The 23220-nt window shown below is 36.7% G+C and overlaps 1 protein-coding gene and 1 pseudogene across 12 annotated transcripts in view; one reads left to right on the forward strand and one right to left on the reverse strand.

The window, feature by feature from the left end:
• The window catches only part of Nrg1 (neuregulin 1), a 999063-nt gene that overhangs the window by 600200 nt on the left and 375643 nt on the right, over positions 1-23220 (forward strand). The window lies entirely within an intron of this gene.
• Positions 6847-6947, reverse strand: LOC111758354 (U6 spliceosomal RNA; annotated as a pseudogene).

A 23220-nucleotide genomic window follows, 5' to 3' on the forward strand; every position in this document is an offset into this window, starting at 1 on the left:
CAAGAGACTGCCTGCTGATTGAGTAGGGCTTTGCAAAAGAGGTGAGCTGGAGCTAAGACTTTAAATGCAAGAAGGAGTCAGCAAAGACCTGGGGATGGAGAGCGGAAGTTGGGGGCAATGCAACAGAAGGTCCTGGCAGAAGATGTGAGTGAAGAGTGAAAAACATGTAAGTGTCAGCATGGTTCATGGAACAGCATTTCCCCTTTGAAGCGAGGGCAGGATCTTGCGGGTCCTGAGGAGCACAGTGAGGTGGGCACATTAGTCTTCGTGGGGCAGAGGATGCTGGGACAGCTCTACACTGGGAGCTGTAGTATGTGATTTCCATTTTATAGAATGCACTGGGACCTTGTGTGTAGCAAACAGATTTTTCTTTGTCTACTCAGACCCCGCATAATGTCTGCTTCTGTTTCATGGTGACACCCAAGTCAGGCTGGCCCTCTACACAGGGAAGGTCCCTTTGCCCAGGTTAATGGAAGCCACCTGGAAGAGAAGCTCCAAATCACTTCAGTCCAGCACACAGTGCTGGGGTGCTTCCTTTGCTTCCACTCTCCAGGTCAATCCCCAGGCTTGTAAGACTTCGTAAAGCTGATGTTTTAAAGATATTTGTTTCCCAGTTTCATGGACAATCTATGTTGTTAAGGCTCATCCCACTTGGACCGAGTTAAACATCCTCAAATATATAAGAGAATTAACTGCAGGTTTATAAGGTGCAACCAGAGTGAACAGTGGGAAGAAAAGTCTGTGGTACTGTCTCAGGTGACTTTAAATGGAGTATGATGAGGGTAGCAGTTGAGTCTTCTGTTCACTCTTTCTTCTGAGGTCTCTAACCTTGGGCGTTAACTAGACATACTCATAACATCTGGCATTGAAAAGGAAACTCAAGAAACCGAGCAAGCATGTCACCTGGAAGATGAAGTCTGTGTAGCTTGCTTTGTGTCACTGACACAAGGCAGCCTGTGCTCCCCTTAGCAGAAAAGGATGTCACACAGCAAACTCTCAGGATGTCACACAGCACACTCCTCATACCTACTGGTGGTGCTTGTAGTCCAGGGTAGAGTGATTGATCACTGAGAATTTGTTTCAAATATTCATCAACATCTTGAGATTGCAGTCTTGTTTTTTTTTCTTTTTGTATTATACTATTTTATTAAAATATATTAACATGATTTGACATTTATTCAGATGACTTGAAGCCACACACCCTTGCAAGTCTAGGTGGATGTTAGGTGCTTTATAAATAATGAGCTCTGGAAAAAACAAAATTGTCTCAATCTGTTAAAAAGATCATTTTAAATTTATACTTACAGTGAGCATGGCCATTCTCTATAAAGTGAAACTCACTAACAATAGTAACAGTAAAGTGTGTATGATGGCCTTGTCTGAAAATAAGCCCTTAAATGCTGTGCTGGGTCCCAGGATCCCAAGGGTTATTTCAAGATATGCTTTTTCTTTGTAAACAGAGTTTCTCTCCCTCTCTCTCTCTCCCTCCCTTCCTACACACACACATTACACAAACAAATTAAGTTGTTACCAACTGTTGCATTTCACATAAAATGCCAAAGCTTTATGTTCTTCCTGCATCAGCAGCCACTAATTTTTGTCTTGTGCCGATGTGTTGGGCAGCTAGTCTTAACTGCTCTTTGCCTTTTTTTTGCAGTATTTGTGGAGTGTCTCATTTGATAAATGGTGTGTAGCTAGCTTTCGTCACTGTGGTAAAATATCTGAGAAGAGCAAATTAAGGAGGAAAGATTTTCAGCCCATGGTCTCATGATCTGTTGTTCTCGGGCCTGTATGAAGATGCAGGATGCTGGCGAAAAAAGGTGCAGAGGTGGAGGCTGCTGGCCTCGTGGCAGCCAGGAAGCGGGAAGAATGAGAGACCAGTGTGGGGTGGGGGCTTCCCTCCTCTGGATTTTCTCATCTGGGTCCCTATCCTGTGGGATGATGTCACTCATGCTCAGCTTGGGTCTCTTCTCTTAATTCGCTGACCCTCGTGCCAGTCATTTCTGGAAACACCCACACAGACACACCCTCAAAGACCCAAAATTGTGTTTTTCTAATTTCCTAGATGTTTTTCCAATTCAATCAAGTTGACAGTTAAGATTAACCTTCACAAATGGCAAGGGACACATTGGAGCACATCAAGATTAGTAAATCCTAACCTCTGTTTGGCTTCATGTATGCAACCTAGTCTCACATGTTTACTTTTTACTTTAGTGGATGTTAAGTAGATTAGGTTTAAGATAAAACAAAATCAAACAAAATAAAACAAAATCAAGGCAGCATGGGAGGATGCTTCTTTTTGGTGGGACCCCTGGACTGGGAATCAAGAGTTACGGCTGTGCATTTCAGCTATTCATGAAAGTTGTGCTAAATTTGCAGTCCTTTGTCCCTAAAATGGGAGCATGGATTTCAGAGTCTCCTTTATGTTAAAAGAAGTATGCCCTGGTTACATTGTGTTGATGAGGTATTTTTCCAAACAATCTAAGAAACAATTAGCCTGCTGTGAAAATGTAAATAAAGTGCAATTAAGTTACTGGGCTGACTTTAGGAATAACCTTTGTTCAATAATACAGAAGTAAACAATTCCTTTGCATAACCCTTCTTTCCATAAGCTTCCCTTTGGTAAAGGATTATTCACCTTGTTAATCTTTTCAAGCAAACAGATTCATTAGTTCTTTGTTTCTTCTTACTTGTCATCATTACAGAAATGCCAAAAGTGTGACAGTGAAGGTAGGCCGTCTCTTCCTTACATGCTAAAGATGACCGTATCTCTTCACGACAAAGTTCCAAAAGTGCATTCTTGTCTGTATTGCTTAGTCCAACGTGTATGCCAGCTCAGCCTCTTACATAACCACAGGTCTGTGCTGCAGCCCTCTCTGGTGCCCTCTCACTCTGCCTTCTGCCCTCTGAGGTTCTGCCCTGCTCTTCTCTCTGCTGGAATGCCACTCCCCACCCTCACTGCAGTAATTCTGACTCTGTTCTGGTCTCAGGTGAGGTGTCATCTCCTCCAGGGAGATCTTCTTGACCTTTGTGCTTTAGATGCTCCTTTAAATCATCACTCATCCTGCTCTGCCCTTCCAAGACGTGGCAGGATAGACCTTCAAAAACGCTTGTTTTCCAGACAGCTTCCTCTCCTAGAACAAAATGAGCAGACTCTCTCCTGTTTCTTACCATTAATTCCCAGTCACTGAACAGTAAGTTCCTGGCACCCAATAGGTTTCTGACACATATTTGTGAAACGATGCATAACTCTACATGAATTTGTCTGTTCATCTCTACAAAATAAATGAACTCTTAAGCCAACAGAAATGCTGAGAAGTTTGGTAGGCGCTTGACACAAACATGAAAAGGCAGAAAACAAGGACGAAGAAGTCCCTTGTCATGGATATGAGTGCTTTTTTATGTTGCATCATCTACGTATTTCCTAAGCATCCTCTGTTTGTTTGTTTGCCTCGTATTTTGTAAGCAAAATGTATATATATACATATACATATACGTATACGTATATATATATATATATATATATATATATATATATATGTAGTATTTTTCCAAATAAATTATTGGCCTTCTGTGAAAAATATATATATAGTAGTAATTGTTTATTTATTTTGTTTTGTTTTCTGAATCTTGGGGATAGGAGATACGGATATAGGCTAGCAGGCAAAAGGGCCTAATTTTAACCCTAGCATGCTGGCACATGTGCATGTACACACACACACACACACACACACACACACACACACCACTGAAGAGTGGGGAATTACAAATCTTGTCTTCACATCCGATGGTAGATAATCTATGTGGAAGAGACAGAATACAAGTATGTGATATACTATTTATCTTGATTATGAAGGATATAAAAAATTTCCTATGTTTGATAATAGCTATTCTGGATGAAATAAGATGGAACCTCAAGGTACTTTTAATTGTAATTCTCTTCTGGCTAAAGTCATTGAACAAGATGTTAATCATCAGTCAGAAGAGCAGATAACAAAGAATTCTTCCCGTTCTGTAAGTTGTCTCTTGATTCTTTTAGTTGATTCCTTTGCTGTGCAGAAGCTTTTAAATTTGATGTAATTCTACTTACTGATTCTTCACTATTATTTCCTGTGCTATTGGATTTCCGTTCACTAAGTCTTTACCTATGCCTATGGTTCAAATGTTCCCTTTTTTTGTTATTTTTGGCAATTTCAAATTTTGGTTTTAAAAAGCTAACTCTTTGATCCTTTTTGATTCTGCTTTGGTACACAGCAAGTGATATGGATCTAGTTTCAGTATTCTGCATGTAGATATACAGTATTCCCAGCACCATTTGTTGAGGAGGCTATCTTTTCTCCAACAAGTGGTTTTGTTCCCTTTGTCAAAACTCAAATAACTATAGGTATATGGGTTTATTTCCTGTGGCTTCTTGTTTTTTATTGGAGTACATATCTATTTTTGTGCCAGAACCATGTTGATTTTGGTAGCATAGCTTTGTAGTATAATTTGAAATCTAGAGTTTTGATTCTTTCAGCACTATTCTTTTTGCTCAAGATTAATTTGTATATTCTGGGTCTTTTCTGATTCTATACAAATTTTAGGAATTTTTTTCTAGATATGTGAAGAATGATGTTGGTATTTTAATAGTCATTGCATTGAATCTGTAGATTGCTTTAAGTAATATGGTCATTTTTATAGTATTAGTTCTGCCAGTCCAGGAACAAGGGAAGTCTTGATTTTCTAAAGTATCTTCAAAAATTTTTCCCAGTGTTTTGTACTTTTTAATGTACAGACATTTTACCTCTTTGGATAAATTAATTCCTAGCTATTTAATTTTTTTGAAGCAATCATAAATTGAATTGCTTTCTTGATTTCTTTCTCAATGGTTTTATTTTGTAATACAGGAATGCTATGATTTTTATGTGCTGATTTCGTATCCTGCCATTTTGCTGTATTTATGTATCATATCTTCTTCTGATAGAGGTTTCGGTTCTTGTATGTAAAGAATCATATAATCTGCAAATGGGGATAATTAGACTTCTTCCTTTCCCATTTCTATCCCTTTATTTATTTATCTTGCCAGACTGCTGTGGCTAATTTTTCAGGTACTATATGGAAGAGGAGGGTCAAAGTGGATACCCTTGTGTCATTTCTGAGTTATGAGGAAATTCTTTCCGTTTTTCCTCTAGTCAGAAATGTGTTGGTTATACATTTGTCATACATGGCTTTTATCAGTTTCACAGTAAAATACATCTATGCCTGTTTTCATCAGAGTTTTATCATTAAGGGATATGGAATTGTGCTGAAATTGCTGCATTTATTGAGATGATGAAGTGATTTTTACACTTGACTCTATTTATGTGGTGTAATATATTTATTGATGCACATATGTTGAACTTGCATCCCACAGATGCAACAACCTTGATCTTGGTGAGTAATTTAATGTTTTTAAATTCTGTTTTCAGGTATCTTATTGAGAATTTTTAAAAAAATGTATGTTCAACAAGATTAGTGCTCTATAGCTTTCTTTTCTTTCTTTTTTTCGATTTTGCAGTCCATATCTAGTTTTGGTATCAGAGTACATCTGGCTTCATAGAATGAGTGTAAACAAATCCTTCTCTTTCCATTACTTCAAAAAATTTGAGGCTCAGTGGTGTTAGTTCTCTGAAGGCCTGGTGAAGTTCAGCAGTAAATCCCCTGAATCCTAAACTTTACTTGGTTGCTAGAGGTTTTACTACTGTATCAATATTGCTGTTTGTTATTGGTCTATTTAGGTATTTTATATCCTCTAGGTTCCATTTTGGTAGATCATATATGTTTCAAAATTTGTCCATTTCATCTAGATTTACCAATTTTTTGAAATATGTGTCTTCAAAATAAACTCTACTGATCCTATCTATTTTAGTGCTATCTGTGATAATTTTGTCTTTTTTATGTCTAATATAATTAATATGATCCTTATTTCTCTTTAGGAAAGTTTGGCTGTTTATAAACTTTTTTAATCTTTCCAAAGAAATAGTCCTTTTTGAACGGAGCTTTTGTATTATTTTATTGGTCTCACTTTCATTAATTTCTGATCTCATCTTTATTATTTCTTTCCCTCTACTGGTTTGGGGTTTGGCTTGTTCTTATTTTTCTAAGGCCTTGAAATTTATTTTTAGGGGTTTTTTAAAATTTGGAATTCCTTTGTATTTCTAATGTAGGAACTGATAGCTATAAACTCCTCTCTTAGAAATATTTTCTTTTTTCTTTCTTGGTACCGAGGATCAAACTTGCGACCTCGTGCCAGACAGGTGCTTATGCTGCTGAGCTAAATCCTCAGCCCTCTTAGAAATATTTTCATTATGTACAGTAGATTCTGACATCTTGTATTTCCATTATTGTTTGGTTCTAGGAATTTTAAAATTTATTCCCTGCCTTGTTCTATGCCACCCTGATCATTTAAGAATATACTATCCAATTGTCATGTGTTTGTACAATTTTTGTGGTTTCTTTTGCCACTGATCTCTAGTCTTACTCTATTGTGATCTTACAGGATACATGATTTTATTTTAATTCTTTTGTATTTATTAAGATTTGCATTTTGGCCTAAAATATGTTTGGAGAAAGTTCCACAGACTGCTGAAAAGAATGTATAATCTGTTGTTAAATAATCTGTATATGTCTGTTAAGTCCATTTGATTTATATAGTATAGTTTGATTCTGATATTTCTTTATTGAATGGTTTTGTATGGTTGCACTATTTATGTGAGTATTAAAATTCCCAACTATGAGTATATTAGGGTCTATCTGCCTTATTATGTCAAGTAGTATTGGTTGCATAAAATTGGGTTCATTAATATCTGATTTATGTATATCTACAAAAAATATATGTAGTACTTCATGAATTTGCTTTCCATCCTTGCTCAAAAGCTATGCTAATGTTTATATCATTCCAATTTCATTAAATATATATATATATATATATATATATATATATATATTGCTGAAGAAAGTACAATATGCCTTTTTAAAAATACATTAGGGACTATACATGAATTAGAGGAATAATCTCAGCTGGCCATACCTGAAAGGGATCCCGAAGGCTTGTGATGGAATAAGAACTGTGGGAAAGAAATCTCTAGTAATCTCTAAGATATTCCTGCGAATTTTTTCTCTTTCATAAATTAATGGATTGGTGTGGCTTTTGTTAAGCAAGCTTCTGACTGATTTAGAGAAATTGTTCATTTTTTTGTCAAAAGTAGTTAAACTCTGGCTAAAATAAAATACTAAACTAAATACCATTTTGTAATGTTGCGTGTATATTGTCCCTCCACTGTTTAGCAGACTTTATTGGGAATGATGAGTCTTCCTTGTACCAAATAAAATAAATATGTTTTCTCTGTTGGGAAAAATAGATATCCCAAATGGAAGAGGGAACATCTTCCCTTTGAGACCTCCCTGCTTAAACATCTATGGGAAATAAATTACATTTTCCAGGCTTTTTACTTAATTGTTAATGACACACTGGCTAGGGAAACAAAACATTCAGAAGAAAGAACATGTAAATACCTAGAGATCTCCATTTTTAAAAAAATGTGTTCTTTTGGGATCTCAATCAGAACATAGGTATAATTTAAATAAAGCTGAGGATGAAGAATTTTCTCATGCTCTGCAGAAGTTTTCTGCTAAAGATATTAGAGGCTCTGCATTCTAATAGCTGTGCCCTCCTGTACCCTCTTCTCTTGGGGCTCTTGATTGAGATGTAATGCAGAGACCTCCCAATGTTTATTGCTATTATCTAGTAATTCCTAATATTTCCACAATTGAGGACAGTTAGAAATCACAAGATCTCTTGTTAGCTTAAAATCAGAGAAGATACATGAAGAAAAAAACACACAAGTAAATCAGAGAAAATGCAAGGAACAAAAAAGATAAAAATCTCTTTCCACATGGCTCTGTGTTTTGGGGAGGAGTGTGGCGGAGGTGACACATGGAGAGAACTGTTGTTACCTGTTGCTATTGAGCTATGAAAAGGGATGTCCTTAGCTATGTTCTGATGCTCACTCCTTGCAAAGCTTGCTTTTCTCTGAAGCAGTAGAGGGTGCTATGCTGACATAATGGAAAAGATGCTAAATTTCTCTCATGGTCAGAATAGAATCAGTTTCTCTCTCTGTCTCTATCTCTGGCTCTGTCCCTGTCTCTCTGTCTCTGTCTCTGTCTGTGTCTCTGTCTGTGTCTTTGTCTCTCTCTCTCTCTCTCTCTCTATCTCTCTCTCTCTCTCACACACACACACACACACACACACACACACACACACCATGTGACTTGTTCTCCCCAAAAGAATTAGGAAGAGGCGGAAAAGTCCATGTTAAAAGACATTGCTAAAATATTAAAAAAATCCTAAGAGTGTGCAGAATATCAAATTCTTCTAAGTTTTGGTATTTTGGAGTATTTGGCACAAGCCAAGTGTATGGAAAAGTTTAAGAAATTGTAAGTATAAGATTTTATTTTAAGCTTAAGATTGAGACTTTAATCTATCTAAAAGCAGAGGGTAAAATTTTGAGCATAGAAATGCCTTCAATTAGAGAAGACCTCTGATGAATGATGAAGTAACTGCTATACTTTCTTTTCTTTTCTGTTGGAATAGATTATGTATGAATGACAGTTCAGATATTACCAATAAGGTTCGAAATGTATTTGACAAGACTCCTCCATGTTTCTGTAGAATCATACAGTTTAAAGAGGGTCAGCCCTGGGAACCATTAAGTACATTTGAATGTTTTCATACAAGGAGACGATGGCACCATCCTGTTAATGGTAATGCTGGTACTGGAAGCCAGGTCCTTAGCCTGGCCCAAAGCTGCTTCTGTTTCGCTATCCTGCCTTGAGTTTCAATATTTTATATGCTTTTAGTATATGATTGTAACACATGAATTTATAGAGCATTTTAGTTTTCAAAGCAGTTTGTCTCCATTATCTCATACTTGCATACCAAAATGCCCTTTGAAAATATATTATTTATTGACTTTCCCAGAGAAGACTTGCCCAGTTTTATGATGGGCTAAGAGACAAGTTAAATGTCTTCTAGCAGTTCTGCTTACAGCACTGTATCCATTTATACCCAGTCAATCAAGTTCCCTTCCTTTCAGCTCACTTTTTCCTGTGTGTAAACTCCCTCTTTGGGGACTGATTTCACTATTTTGTGTGAACAGTGGAGTAAAGTTCATCTGACTCAGACTAAGGAGCCTTGGCCAGATGAATGCAGTTGTGTAACACCTTCCTCATTAGAGCCTTGTGAAGAGTAATGGTGTGGTGAACAAAGGCTGGCCCGCACCTTGGACTCTCTACAGAAAGGTGAAAAGTTCAGTAGGCTAGCGAAGTTCTAGCCAGAGAGCTGCAGAGCACCCCATGTTCCCTGAGTGTGACATGGTGCCTGTTTTCCAGATTGTATCTCTGCATCCCTCTTAGCACACATTGTCTAATGCAGTTTAATGGAAAGACAATGAGTGGGCAGCTATTGCAGACTTGAATGGAAACTGGGCCAGTTACACCAAATGTCATGTCATGAAAATACTATTGGGAAGCCTGCTTTCCTAGATGACCAAAGGTAAGTAAAGGTTCATCTTAAGTTTGCTCAATAGGACTAAACATGGAAGCCACTCTTGAGATACAGGAAGTATTTGGACCTGGAAGCCTCAGCCATGCTCTGGGAATTGCCTCTCTGATAAGCAGACATTGAGAGAGAAAACCTTCAAGAATCATGCAGAAAAATGTGTTCAGTATGCAAGAAGTACTATGAATATGCACTACTCCAGAATGGAAAATCTAACAGGAAGAGAGCACCTACCAAATACTGAGAAAGCTGATAAAGGGTAGGATCTTGTGTACTATTTTATCACTCCAGGTAATATCCATATAGGTGGTTTTGTGTTATTGTTAGTTTTGTTTTTTAATAAAGTGCATACCACTTTATTTAATAGGGAGCAAATTATGGAAATTATTACACTGAGAAATGACATAGACCAATAACATAAATAAGCTTAAGACATATAAATCATGTGTCACCAATGGATTAATAAAGGAAATTTGGAATAATTTTCACATCATCTCCAGTATCCATTATCTCCATTGTCACCATTGTTTCACTCTACCCTTGGACTCGTAGAGATTCTATGGATATAATATGCACATGATTATAAATCTTAAAGCAATATTAACATAAAATGAAGCCCTCTCCAAGCTGCCCATGAGTGTACATTTCAGTTACAGAACACAAAACCTGACCACAGCCCCAGTGGTTTTGTGTAAAAGAACCTAATTCCAGCCCTGCCACTGAAGAGTTGTGTGATTTTGAGCAAGTTATTTTAAACTGCTGATCATGTTTCCATCTTTCATAGATAAAATATACTAATCTCCATCTCACACTATAATTATCATTTTTAAATTAAAAATACATCTCGCTGAACCTAGCAAATGATTACCACATGTAGGGATTCATGGATCTTCATCATTTCCCTCAGCTTAAAAAAAAAAAACCTGTATCATATTTTTGTAATTGTTATTTAATTTTACCATCTTTTAAAAATATTTCCAGATTGAATTCTTAATTTCCTCTTTTTATCATTATACAGTTCTCTCATGAATATTTTCATGCAGAAATAGACTGCTAAGTCTTCAAGTCATGTTAGCATTAAATGTCTTTGACACACATGCATGGCCTTGTTTTTAAATTTCTGCAGTAATTTGGTTGTCAGTGCTGTCACCAGCACTGGCTTAAAGACAGTTCACGTTGGTGATAGATTGCTAAGTGCATTGAGGGAAGCAATTTCCTTCCCAAAAGTTTTGTTAATCTTTTTTCCCCCTTTACCCTTTTTGTGATATAAGAAGAAATCATTCAGGTGGTATTTTTCTTGGGAACTTGGTTCTTAGGAATATCTTGTTACTATGACCAGAGTGCTGTAGTACTTCTTAAATTACTAACACGTGGTGACATCCACCAGGAAAAGTGCAAGGTCCACAAGATCTATCATCAATTAAATGATGCTTTATTGCATGATGGGTTGAGGTCAATCTACTGACCAATTTCAAAATTAATTTATACACAAGTGAGCAAAATAATAGAAAGAGAAGCCTTATTTGACATTTTCCTAAATTTGACAATATTATTTGTAATGATATTTCACAAAAATCAAAAATGATTCCATATTATAAAATGGAAGTGTGCCTAATCTCTTTATGTGTTCCTCTAAAATTAATTGATACTTTTAATTCTTACTGACAACCTTTGACCTTGTATAGTTACAAATATTAGAATCATGTTTACTACTAGTGAAAAAAATCAGACAACGGTGTTTTTTGTTTGATTTTGTTTTGTTTTTCCCCTTCTCTTCTGTACCACATCCTCTGATAATGATTTTCATGGGCTGGAAATACTGTAAGAGTAGAAATATTTAGTTCAATTTATTTTAAATGAAACCGATAGCTTCAGTAGTGATCTCATAACCTCAAAGCACTTTACACACCGAGTAATCATTAAGATGCTAAACATAGTAAATAACAAAGCTTAAAACTTTCACAAATAAATCCATATTCAAAACTTACTCTACCACAAAGTAGCTTTGCTTTTGATGTATCTTTTAAAGTCATAGATTTCTTGATGGAGGTATTGGGTTTGTGGCTTACTTGTGTTCTTTGTTTGCTCTTTGATTTCTTCCCCCTGTGATATAGCAGAACCTCACTCATAGGCGAGACCTTGCTCTGTTAGTTATTTTAGCATCTAGGGCAGCAAGATGCTTTCATGATAAGTTGTGATCTCAGAAGAGGTCTATATTTAAGTCCTTATACAATAAGTGAGCAAATATTTTATTTCTACCTTTAAAATAAGAATGATGACATTTACTTTTTGAAGTTTTAGAAATACAACATACATAGTATTATTATAAAACAATAGACTACAAATACAAACCAAATATTGGGGTAACTCAGGCTGAAACAAGAAGAGTCCAAGTCTGAGCCCAGCCTCGGCAATTAATGACTGAGTGAGACCCTGCCTCAAAAGAAAAAATAAAAAATGTCTGGAGATGCAACTCAGTGTAAAGGCTTTGTGTTCAGTTCCCACTATTGCAATCAATCCATTAATGCCCAATAGTGTGTATAATTTGGTTTCCTTTATTGAAATATATATTATCCCTTAGTTTGAAACAGTATTTCTAAATAACCATAAGAAGGGATATTTTACAAATTATATTCATATGGAATAATTGCAAGAAAAAAAGTATTTAGAAAAGCAATGTAAATATTCACCATTTCCTTCACCCATTCATTCCACATGATGGTCTTGAGACTCACTATTTTAAGTTATGTCCTGCTGATACCTGGCCTCAGGGGTGAGCAACAGGACTCTACCTCTTCTCCAGGGGCCTTCTCAGCGTTCCATCATTACTGGCCGTCACTCTGTGGTGTTGACGTTGTACACAGTTCTGGGCAGTGCAGGAAAAGGAGAACATACTGGAGTGGTATCTTTCTTTAGTAAACTCAATTTTGGTTTCAGCAGAGCAGAAAAAAATAACCAACTGGGGCCCCCACTTCATCTTTCAAAGGATGAGTTTCTCTTATATCTCTCAGACATCAATTCTCAGTTTTCTTTTTCTTTTTCATATTTATAAGTCACAAACTGGGTAAGAATTTATACTGTCCTAAGACACTGAAGGTACTCGTGGCTTTCATCACTTCTGTATCTAAACAGGACTAAAATTCTGGGGACCAGAAATCCAAGAATGAGAACCATAGTTTGCACCACCTCAACGTGGTCCTTTGTATAGTCACTTAACTTAATAATCTGTCATGAGAGTAAAGTCTTTATGAAATATTTTTGGTTTTACCAAATGCTTTTTAAAAACCCACATAAAATAGCATGTGAGGTCACTGCTGATCCTATGTAAAGAAGATTCCTCCTCCCTTCACTGATTCATTCCATTCCACACCCCACCCTACCATCCACCTAACTCATCAAAGGTCAGTTTTCCTTTCCAAAAGTCATGTACTCGAAATTCCCATTTTAGTCATGCATATTTTGGTTTTCTTTGATTTTCCTTTTTTCCCCAGGTTTCCTGTTGATACCAACATAAATCTCAAGGGCTACCCTTTGCTTCTTTTGGAAAAAAAATAAAGACAAGAGACTAATTTAAAGCACACAGGGTGGAAAATCTGAGTTAGGAAAAGGTAGCCATAGTGCACAGCAGCGCAGACACAAGGCTTGTCAACCTATCTCTTCCACAAACCACCTCCCTGGTAGAAGACCCCTGTGAAGCGAAGCCATCAACCATCCCTCAGGGAGTTGAGAATTGTGAGCTCTGAATGATAACACTTGAGTCATAGGTTATCAATGTTAACACTCCTCTGCTTTCAAGGCATACAAAGCATTTTTTCTTAGTTGTTGGAATTTGATTCATTTCCTTTTTTTCCTCTTTGGCTCTTAAATCTAGAATTCTGAGTTTATCTATAAGAGGGATTCTAAATCTGCTCTGATTCTGAGCAATCTTACTGTTGCAGCTATAGGCTCAGATGGTTTGCAAACAAAAGCTTTGGCAAAGATGTTTTAGAGGGAACGTTTATGATTGGGCTTTGAGAGGCCAAATAAAAAATCTGAAAACAAAGTCTACCTCAGAAAAACGATACTGCGCTTTCAGTTATTGCTGATTCCAAAAGTGTTCCATGACGAATCTTTACCACTTATCTTCTCCATCTGCCTCTCATAGCAGTGGTGTGAGGGCAAAGATAACCACAATGTAAAGTGACTAAGCAAGCAAACATGACAGGCTGAGTTCATGGAAACATCACTCTTTGGTAGGTTTTTGTCAGAGCCTTTAAAAAATTTTTCCAACCTAAGCTATTCTTGCTATTATTCATCCTGGTCTTTAACTAATCATCAGGCATATTGTGTGTGAAGCCTGGGCAACCTTTATATAATGTTATCTACATCTCTCTGGCTTATTTCTGGGAATATATGTACTATCTGCTCTCTGATGTCTTTGTCACAGAGATGGCTATAGAGTGACACAACAGGGAAGACATGGAATGGTGGCTTGCTTCCTCAGTCCCATGAAGCTACGCTACTTGAAAGAGAATCCTAAGTGCTGTGTAGAGAAGTGTGTTGCTTACCCTGGCTTAGGATACTGTGAATTCAGCTTTTTGGTTTGGAAGCCTGAGCTGGGATGTAGGTGTGTAGCAAAAGGAAAGGATGAAGTGATAAGGAAATCATATTTTAAAAAGCTGAGATACGGATCTGTGGTTTTGGAAATCAAAAACTTCTTCCCAGCATGAAACTTTTACTGGAGAATACTTTCTTATCTGTGATTGCAGAATAAATATGTGGTTGCTGAGTAAAAACTCTGGGGATTCTCCATTGGAATGAAACTAGACAGAAAAAACAAATTAAATTTGTGAAAAATTATCAGTAATATTTCTTAGTTATTTCAGAAGTCCTCCCATGGACAATAATTTCTTCTAGCCATTACTTATTAAAATCTTTAGTATATTATCTCACTTTTGGCTATATCAGTATGACAGCTCAGTGTGGAGCCCCTCAATTCATCAGTAAAGCTAAATCTTTGATATTCTACACCCTTCTGAAAATTGTGTGCCTAACTGAGCTCAACAATAAAATGAGGCACATAATACTATTTATGCCATAGGTTTTACATTTAAATTAGATTATAATTTTCAATATTAATTGGCTGCTTTGGAGCCAGATAATTGTTCTAAATGTTTTATTGTCATCATCATCTATATTATATTATTATTATATTATATTATTATTACATTATATTATATTATATTATAGAGTAGTAGACAGCTTTAGTTAATTAAAATATCTGAAATGCCTTATAAACTGAAAATTTGGATTTTGGAGCAGTTAGATTCTGACTTTTTAGATAATAGATGTTCAACTAATAAAGCTTATTGAAATATTCCAAAAATCAAAAAAAAAAATCCCTGACATCCAAAACATTTCTTATTCTTAGCATTTTGGGAAAGGATTACTCAACCTATACTTGTATTTACACATGTCATTTGGTATAGAAAATGTACTCAAATAAAACCACTGATTCCTGAAAATGGATATTTTTAAGTGTGTTAAATGTGGAGTAAAATAAAAATTATGCTCTTAAAGTTCTTCAGAGAAAAGTGTTACTCATTTCTCCAAACTTTTGTTTGAGGCACTATAATGAATTCTATAAATAAGCTGAAAGATCTTTTTTGAAATGTTTGAGCAGTAACTTTGATCATAAGACAATTTTGACAATGAGACAAGTACTTGCAATCTCAACAATGCTAAAAGTGCTGAGATTTTGCTTTCAATAGCTAGAACCTCATCAAAGAGGTCTTGTATATTCTGCTAGTCAATGGAATTGTATAATCAATCAGATAGAAGTCCTCCAACCATGCACTGGACCAAAACGTCTCTGACTGTAGTATTTTAGATGACTGTTCTCCTAAGAGCCCTGTGGTACTGGAACAGAGATGAAAGACAGATGAGGTTCCTCCCCAGTTTCTACTTCTTTGAACTTGAGTCAGAACAGAAAGGAAGCAAAGGAAAGGAGAACCAATGGTGTGATCCAAGTTTCCTTCAATATGCTACCAATGTTGACATGTATGATGTAATCATGCTCAGATGCTATAATGGCAGTGAAACAGAGATTTATAACTTGTAGAACTTGTTTTGTTTTGTTTTTTCTTTTCAGTGTAGTAAAGCAAGAGCAATCACATAGCTTTAGTGCCTTGGTTGTTGGGGTGATTGTACCATGGAGCACTGGAGTCTTTCTGTGCTCATTTTTGTTTAGACTATGCTTTGACTTAGACATATTTCATCCCCCAGTTGTTTGGGTGCTGGAGACAGTCTCCAGCATTGTATTGTTGAGGTAGTGTAACCTATGTGAGATGGGACCTAATGGAAGATGATTCGATTGTAGGAGCTCTACTGTCATGCATGAATTAATGCTTTCTCTTGGGAGTAGGTCAGGTCTGGTAGAAAAGGATTAATTCCCATGAGACTAGATTATTATATAAAGACCCAGCCTGGTTTCTTACTGCCTGCCTCACTGTGTCACCTCTCTTTTCCTCTTACACATGGATTTCCCCCATGATACCCTTACCATGAAGCCCTCACCAGAGCCAAGCAGTACCTGTGCTATGCTCTTGACTCTCGAGAACCATGAGCTAAATAAACCTGTTTTCTTTACAGAGTTCCCAAATTCTGGTATTCTGTTACACCGACACAAAATAAAGTAAGATGAGAAGTATCTTAAAAATTTATTTTACTCTTTCATTGTTGAGTGATATATTTTAAAGGAGATTGTGTTCTATCCCAATCAGGAAGAATAATTTGGTAACTGCAGATCTGAAGATGAGCTAGAGCTGAATCTTCTGAGAAAGTTTAAATTGGATAATATAGTAGAGAAACAACAGGTGTTTTTCAATAAGTAAAGTCTCATTATCCTTTGTTATGCTAGGAGGTAAAACAAATGGAATCTGAAGCACAAATTTCAAATTATTGTATTGAAAACTAACCATTGTAACATCATAGAAATGGAGCAAGTAGGTTTCCAAGGTGAGGGAGATCCTTTTCAAGGGTGGGAAGTGGACAGAGGATGCAGGGCTGCCATACTGCCTGGGAACTGGAGTGGGGCAGAAAACAGCCACTCATATTATGATTCCAGCTCGAGGTAGAGAATGAAAACCAACGTGATACTATGATTTTGTAAAACCCATTACCTCTCTTCTACTCATTGACATGAAAAAGATGAAAGCATCTTAGTCATTCCTAAACACAGAATGACCTAAAGAAATCAGCAAGAGTCCCATACACAGATAGTATGTTTCAGACTGAGACTGCACCTTCTGAGAACACTGTTGTCCCCGTGGGCAGAGTGGGATGGTAATATTGGCTGCCTTCACACGCGTGTTGGAGGAAACGCTACCCAGTGTTCTAAGAGCTTTCAATAGTGCTGGGTTAATGTGTCATTACAAAAGCTTTTCAAAGGCAGTTATTTTGATCAGCATGCTACTCACAATCAGTAGGCTGTCCTTACATAGTTTTGGGGAAGGTTGCGTAGTACAAATGTGTTACCCATTGTTAAACATTAAAAAATAGTAATAATATTTAGTGTAATAAACAAAGTACTTGGTTGTATGCCCCAATTCAAATTCCTCCTTAGAAAGAGAAAAACATCATTTAAACTGAGGTCCAAACTACTTTACTTTTTGCATTTTCAAATATCTGTGTGGCATCAAGCCAAGACATTTAAAATTATATAAGGTTATTAAATTTTAAATTCATCTTGTAGAAAGCCTCCATCCCTGGGGAGTGTGGACAGCATAAACAGGGCAATCACAAAAGCTGACTGTACAAAAATGACTGGTACTTTTTCGCTTAATATGATTTCTTGGAGGACTGTCAGCACGGGGTTTAGACTGGGTCCTTCATAGGAGGAGGGTCAAGATTGGCTCTACCTAGTGTGCTGACAATATACGTGGGCCAAGCAAGTGGGAAAAGCACTTGTAATCATCTCAGAATTATGAGTTCTTCTTAGTGCTGGGCTTTCTGTAGCTGAGCCATGAGAATGAATGCAAAATCAATGTTTTACTGTAAGGTAGAAGAAGCTCACTTTTGACTTGGTAAAAACCATGAAATCTATAGATTAGAAACAATTTTCCTCGGATTTGACAACTGTGATTTCAAAATGATTTTGTAATAAAACTCAAAAAAAGACAACTAGATTATAAAATATGGGGTATATCTAGATAATATTTCTACTTGATACAGGTCCTGGGACTGGGTCTAAATCAGTATCCATGCAGAAAAAAATAAAATCTCAAAGTTTTTGTAAAGACATGATGAATCTAAGACAAAGTAATATAAGGAAAAGATTGATGGATGAGTCATTGAGAAGTCACTGCAGTAAAAGACCAAGTCTAGGTGGGTGACTCTGTGTCCTGGTTTGCAACTACTGTTGCTGTTGCACAGCTCGATAATTATCTCCTTGAAATTATAGTTTTGCTTGGATGAACTGCCCCTTCTATCACCTGTCTTGCCAGTAATATATTAAGAGAAAAAAACATTCTCAGAGATAATTAGTAGTAGAATACAAAAATATGTCAGACCTTATTTGGAAGTAAAATATGTGATGTAGAGCAAAACGACAACCATTAGGATTTGCTTTCTTTGTTGTTAGGGCCCAGAATACTTGATTGTGTACAAAAGTACTTGATCGAATCAGAAGTCAAAATTTTGTTTCTGAGTGTATCTGGTGGCAGCTGTATTACTAAGTTGGACAACCACTTCCCTTCTCAGGAATTGGAGTTTTCTTTGATATAAAATGATTCACTGCATCCGGAGATGCCTTTAAAACAAAGTCATTAGGAAAACGCCCAGAGATGGAGATCTGCGTGCACTGGCGAGGGCAAGAGCTGAAAGAGTACAGAGGCAGACAGAGCTGGTTAGCTAGAACAAAGTCACAGAGGAGTCCTTAGCAGATCCTACCAGCTCGCCAAGTGCCAGTGTGTTCTCGTGCATGTCACTTTGACACTCAGAGGAGCTGCATTTCAGGACAATGTGCGGTGTTAGATTTTTTTGCTGAAAGCAGTTCCTAAGGAAGGAGTAAGCTGAGTTGTCCAGCAGCAGTGCTTCAGCATCCTGGGAAATGAGTTCCCCTGGGGGCTGGGACTGGGCCCAATTGCGCCCTGGCATCTACTGTGCTACCATAGTTACCACATTATCATACCACGTTAAAGAAATGTATAGTTGCTGAAACCAGAGAGTTTTTATGTCTAGCTATCCATAAACTGTGTGCATTTTTGTGTTCTACTCTTTCTCCATCTAGAGTTCTAGAAATCCTTTTCTGCATTTCTCTGTCCTCTGGAATTACAGTTTTAATTAATCTTCCTTTCTACACAGATGAGCACCTTATGGACATTTCCTTTGCTTTTTTAAGGCATACTTTTAAAGCCTAAAAATGTAATCATTATTAAAGTCTCCATGAGTTAGCTTCATGCTCCAGTTTTCTCATTCATAATTATTTCCAACTTTCACTCCTTTAATATAAAAGTTTCTTCTTAGCTCTTTTCTCTCCTCCATTGCGTATCTTCCTGACAATTGATTGTCAATAACTTATCCTTTTAAACTTTAGTATTTATAAGCTCATGTTCTTACAAAGAAAAAAGTTATCATTTAATCTGTTTTCAAAATCTTATGTCCTGGGGCTCCTTCTCTCCCAATGCCAGTGAATGTTGCCGACACCCAAGGAAGTGTGAGCAATGAGCTAGTGAATAGCTTGTGGGGTGGGTAGAAAAGAGGTCTATGAGTAATTATTAATGATGATCATCCCAGACTAGTGCATGATGAAAACCTAGTGTAGCAAGATGACCTGGCCTCAAATATCTAACTTAAAATTTGGATGCGTGTCTCAGGTTTTCTAACAGCTTGCACATCGTGCATTGGTCTCAGAAAATCTTCGTCAACCAGTCACCCTATAACTGAACTGAAACTGGCAAGGTAAGAGAAGGGTGAAGCACATTTTTAATTTATTAAAAGAAAAAGAAGAGTGATAGTTAGGCAAATCCATCACGGGACCAGGTTACATATTCACATTTCCTTCTTTATATATAAATATCTTATCATCTTTGGCCCTAAAAGTACAACAGCACCACTTTTTTTTCAGGCATTTATTTGTCCTACTGTCTTTGTAGGGGCAACTCTTTCCCCATTTTCTTTCCACCTAAGTCTTAGTTGAACACTGAAAGGTATCACTGTGTTCCAGGTTAATTCTCTGTGGAGGGCTGTTTTATTCCTGGACAATTGCAGGTTTAGCCAGTCACTTCTTAGTGTGCTTCCATAATTATCACAGCATTAGGACATTACATATTGCCATGATTCGTTTCATGTAATAAGCACCCGTATGATTTTATGAACAATTTACAAGTGATTATTTCTCCAGTCATCACAACCCTGTGAAGGCAGTTGCAATTATATGGTCAATTTCTAGGAAGAGAAATTAAGCCATAGAATGTGAATAATTATCTTTGATGTCATACATGGTAAAGGGTGTAGAATTCAAATTCAGAGAGTTTAGATCCAAAATAGGTGCAATTAACCCCTCTGCTACCAGTTTCTCTGTATTTGCTGGCTTGTCTATAATGTTTACAACTTTTTGGATCAAATAGATTTTATATTAGTTAAATAATAGATGCCCATTGTAAACATTAAATCAGTGTCGACTAACTTGACTCTCATTAGCTTTAAATAACTATCGGTGTAATTTTGTTTTTATCCTTTTTACTGGCTAATCCTTTTCCCCTGCCTGTCCTTTATTGTACCACTTACCCACACCTACTCATAGAATTAAATGCAGCCATACTATTTATTTTTTTAGAATCATGGGCATCATTTGTCCTCTTCTCATCTATTTATCTGTTTACAGGTTGAACATCTACTTGTCTTTGTTTACCTATGTATTTATCTCAAAGTCTCACATCTCTCATCTATATTAATGGAAATCACTGTTTCAAAAATACGATCATAATGAATATAGTGTTTTGGGTGTTGATTTGTCTTATGCTGAAATTACTCCAACTTACATGCCAAAGCTCTTCTTTATTGTTTTCACTAGCCAAATAACATTCATTCCACAGTGCAAATGTACCATGATGCACTCAACTATTTTCCTGTGGCATTAACTGGGCCTCTCTGCCTGGGCTATTGTGAGTAATGCAGGAGCTGTCTTTAATCCTCATAGTTTTTGATGTTATAATAAATATAGTGAAATCCTGTGAATAAATACTTCCTGGGCTTAGAAAAATGGAAGTCAGATTTTAGAAAGAATAGTTTTTCCTTAATTTATGTTTCTGAGTAATCTTGAGTGGTTTTTGAATGAATCATGTTTTAGACAATAATTAAAATGTGTAAGACAAATTCAAGCAGAAAAAAGAATGATTCCCTGTTTAACAGACTCATGTAATAAGTGTAATAAGACTCATGTAATAAGTAATAAGCAATAACAATTACCTCTCATTTTTAATCAATCAAAAATCATTTTTCCATATAGAATGTTTGCTTAAGGAGACACACCTTAGTCTCTATTTTGCTAGTCTCTTCTCATATCCCTGTGTACAAAATATATTTTCAGCCTATACTAAACTATTTCCACCTGTGGCAAAAAAAATAGGTTCTTCTACTCATGGCTTTGCATATGTATGTCATCTCTCACCATGGAAAAAGACTTCTATCTCCGTAGTTCCACTGATGATTTCTGCTCACCTCTTGTTATGCTGAAGTACTACTTCCTCTGCAAATCTTTCTCAGATCTCTGTTCTGACTACTTCCTTTAAGTCTCGAGTGACTTAACTTGCGTCTCTTTGATCACATGCATCTCATCCTATACATCTATTAGTACTTAAATTGTTTAACTCATCTCTATCATAAAAAAGAGGGTGATTCCTTTTCAATTTGGAGTTTTTCTTTTCTTTTCATTTCTTTATGTTTTTGTTTTTGTTTTTATCGAGCAGGCTTCTTAATATGTGGAATATAGAAAGTATTCAAAAATACTTGTTGAATGAATAACAATAGAAAAAATAAAAATGTCCTGGATTGGAATCATGAAAACTACTCAGTTATCTCTAATATGAAAAAGCTCAATGGAATCCTAGCAAAAATAATCTGAGAGCTCTGAGACTTTCCAGAGGGCACTTCCACGGAAAAGGAGGAACAAAGACTGATCAGAAGTTGAGTAAATATCCTCTGAGGCCCCTGATTATCCCGACATTGACAAAAGAAAGGCTCACCAAGTTTTCTCACTATTACTATAAGGAAATCCCGGCTCACATGATTCATAGTTAAATATTTGCATCTCCTCTGGCTAAGAAAAATAAAAGCTGTAACATTCCATGGCCTTAAACCATGTAAGATCTAGAGACTTTGCCAGCTATTTCCGTTTAGAAGCTAATAAGAGAGGAGGCCCTACTTCATAAAAGCAAGACATGTAAAATGGGAAGGAAGTAGCATAGCCAGCTATCGGGTTGGAATTCAGAAGGTATGTCAAGGCCAAGAAAGTAATTGTTACAATTGATTATTAATGTTTTGATACTTTGATGGATCTGTTTTCTGTTCTCTAACAGAAGCAAGCAAAATGATGTATGGTAAGTGTTATGAAAAAGAAGAGGAAAATACAGATAAGTTCTCTCTCCAAACTAAGCAGGCGGCTGAGTACACAGGACTTCAGACAGTGGTGGTCAGGACCCTTAGTTGGGCTCCAAGTTAACATTCACCGTCTTTGGTGGGTGATTTCAATGTATTTCTCTCACAACAGCCCTGAAAATTCAATGTTGTTATTTCTGTTTCATAGATAAGAAAATAAAGGCTAAGAAACAGTCTTCATCAGTAGTTAGTATGGTCAGGAGGGTGGCGATCATTTACTGAGAACAATTCCAGAAAGTCTCCGTAGACACCATTACCTCCAGGCAGATGGATCTATGTTATTATTATCAGAGCTTTATTCTTATGATATAAAACAAAGAAAATTTTCTGCATTGCTAGCATCAATCTTCCCCCCAAATCTTAGAATACATATAATAAAAAATGCACTTAGGGTAAATAGATCAAATCCTCTCCAGAAAGCAATTGTGGTAGGGAGTACAGTTTTTCTGTTATTATCCCATTTTTGGGTGTGCAAAGTCCCTGAGATTTAGGCAGTAGCTCCTTAGCTCTCCACTATTGGCATGATCAGCCTTTAGGGCAGGAGGGTATAGTTACGCAGATTCTGTTTTCACCATGTCATGTCTGAGATCCAAAAAGCCACCAAGAAAATTCTTCTAAATTCCATCACACTGAAAGTCCCCTCAGCACTTACTAACCACAGATAGTGAGACAATAGGAAAAAAGATTTTAGTGCCTGCCAGGTAACAGGCCTCCTGCCCACTTATTCCAGACTCAGATTCTATTAGGTGGGCTGACAGACAGAGCCCAAGTTCATAGTCCTGATTCTATTACTAACTGGTTTTCGATGTTGGTTGCAACATTAGCACAACATTTGAAAGAAATGCTGTCCAAGGGAGTTGATCTTTTGTTGAGAGGACCGCGGACCCCACAGGGAAACTCACACAGCCCGGTTATGTCTTAGAGCATCTGGTACAAAATCTTACCAAACCAGGAAGACAAGAGCCATACTAATTATCCGTTCTTCAGCCAACACCTCCATGTACACG

Source organism: Cavia porcellus, unplaced genomic scaffold, assembly GCF_034190915.1.
Source record: "Cavia porcellus strain 051 isolate PalLab524CR breed Dunkin Hartley unplaced genomic scaffold, mCavPor4.1 scaffold_29, whole genome shotgun sequence".
Taxonomy (NCBI): domain Eukaryota; kingdom Metazoa; phylum Chordata; class Mammalia; order Rodentia; family Caviidae; genus Cavia; species Cavia porcellus.